The following is a 2,542-nucleotide window of genomic DNA, read 5'->3' on the forward strand; positions in this document are numbered from 1 at the left end:
TTCAGTTCACAGGCTGGTGCTCTATCCACTGAGCCAAACCGGCTAGGGCAATACAGCACACTTTCTACTGCCCAGTCTCCATAGATGATTCATCATGTCCTTGTTGAACAAATGGTAGGAAACAAAAAAATGTTTATATTATTCAAAAACAGAAAAATGCCCCTTTTCTTGAACAAGAGTGGGACTAACAGTTTCTTTTAAAAATTATTTCATTGTTTAATTTTGGTAACATGGTTAATAACATTATATAAATTTCCCTTATATGACTTTGTAGTACGACGTTGCATATTCTATTATGTCACCAGCCAATGTCTAGTGTCATCTGTCCTCTTGTATTTGACCCCCTTTACCTGTGTACTCCCTCTTGGTTTTTCCCTTCTTGTAACCACCATTATTTCAATGGAATGAAGGAGGTTTTGTTTGTGTTTGTTTCTTTTGTATATGGTCTTGCATTCCATTCATGAGGGGAAATGTAGAGTGTGCCACTTTATCCTTTCGAAAAATGAAATCCTCAACAGCATCTGAGACACAAATATCTTGGAATATTTCTGCCCACCGAGTGAGAACTGTCCAAGAACATTCTGCCCACATGTTACCGTGAAGGGTTACCCACTGATGTTTCTTTTCTGTCCCTGACTATTATTGCAAGACTATGGCCAGAGCCATGAGTCAATAAATCTTTGCATATCTGGTCACTTGTCATCCAAACAAAGTGAGTGAGGAGGTGAATCGCCCCATCCTCTGGCCATTGTGAAAGCTTTGTCACCCACTGTCCTTCACAGATGTCCAGAGATGGTCTGTCATGCTGCAGCAGTCCCTCTCTGGTTGGTCATTGATTTCATGCAAAATCAATAAGTGTGGCCAGGACATTCCTTCTGTCAACAGGGAGAGACATTTTCTTCCAGAAACGTAATTTTCAGAGTTCAGGTCCATCATTTTGTCCCTAAATAGTTTTTGAAGGTGTAAAATCTCAACATGAGCTGCATAATGCTCTGTGCCAAGAAGACAGAGTGGCCCTGATGACACGGGGCTCTGAGGAGGGGCATGGCCAAGGGCCCCACCCTCTTCCTGAGTGAGGATCACAGACAGTTTATTCACAGGTGCTCAGATGGGAAGGTGGGATGAAGCCTGGCGGGCACTGGATTCTCTAAGAGGTTCTTCTAGAAACAGACCACTCAGATGCTTCCTCTCATTTCAGCAGAGAAGTTGTTTATGGAAGCACTTGCGAAGTTTCCCTTCCACACTTTGTGGGAGGCTCAGAGAAAGGAGCCATCAGTACAGCCCCTGAGAGGCCATAGCAGAATTCCTGAAGGTTGTAGACTCTATAGAAGTGGGCAAAGGCTGCTGCCCACACAGGACATGAAAAATCTGATGCGAATGGAACCATGTGTCAAACTTCTCAGGGGAGAAGCACTCACAAATTCAAGCAGCATAGAGGTCAGCTCTGGTGATGCACATCCCAGCCATGAAGAAGAACAGGCCATCTGGCCACGTGATGGCCTTGACAACCCCCCTGGTGATAGTAAAGTGCATGCTGGGCACAAGGCCACTCAAGCCAAGGCCCAGGAACACTTCTGCACTTGTCTGCCAGTGGTTTGGACTGACCAGTCTCCCTGTGCCACGATGATGGTAGAAATGCCCAGGACATAGACATTGGAAAGGAGGTGAGTTGTGGCTGTGGGAGCAGTAGAAGGAGTGACAGAGTCAGGGGACACAGCTCCCCATAATCCAGGATGGAGACTGTCTGAGGGACTCTCTCTGAATGGCAGTAGATGGTGGGAGAGAGCCAAGCAGAGCTGAGGCGGAGCACTGCCCCCAAAACATTCCAAAACCACCTTCTCCTGCAGGGGCCACGGAGTATGTGTTTGGTGTGAGCATGGTCAAGTCCCAGAAAGAAAACAGCACAAAACCAAGCAGATGGGCCCAGTTACAGCTGCTTTCTGTATCGATGCAGGAGATGCTCCTGGAGCAAGCCTGGAAGAGGGATAGGTGGTGTGTGGCTCTGAGGCAGTGAATCGCAGTCCTTCACCAGTTAGGGAGCACATGGTACTGGATGACCCACCAGCGTCCCTCCCAGACCTTACACATGAACTCCATCTTCTCCAGAGCATAGGGTGTGTGCAGCAGAAGGTGAGGACCGCACTTCCTCTTCCTAGGCATGCTTGCCCTTCCTTAGCTTTATGTGGGTTGGTGATTCCCCATTTGCAGTTCTCCTCTATCAGGGGCTACAGTTTAATCAGCTCCACCACGTCAGTTTCCCTGATACTGGCAGGAGCCCCATTGCACTGTGCCACCACCAGCCCTTTGTGAGTAGACATCTTACTGGTCCCTCAATTCCCTGCAGCTTTGGCATGGGGACAGGCTGGGTGTCTCAGTCTCAGGAGGCAGAGGTCTCCCTCTGAGGGTAGCCACACCCGGTGGCAGGCTCGGCTGGAGGCCAGGGCCCCACACCACAGTCCAAAGCCCAGCAGGTGATCCATTGCCCACTGGCCAGGGTCTTCGCGTGCTCCCAGGCTTTGTTCCTGTGCTGGCAGAAGCCACT

The 2,542-nt window shown here is 48.9% G+C and overlaps 1 pseudogene; it reads right to left on the bottom strand.

The window, feature by feature from the left end:
- Positions 1–1,210: 1,210 nt before the first annotated feature.
- LOC111823662 lies at positions 1,211–2,318 on the bottom strand (annotated as a pseudogene).
- Between the last annotated feature and the right edge of the window lie 224 nt (positions 2,319–2,542).

This window comes from Myotis lucifugus, unplaced genomic scaffold (assembly GCF_000147115.1).
Source record: "Myotis lucifugus unplaced genomic scaffold, Myoluc2.0 scaffold_598, whole genome shotgun sequence".
Taxonomy (NCBI): Eukaryota; Metazoa; Chordata; class Mammalia; order Chiroptera; family Vespertilionidae; genus Myotis; species Myotis lucifugus.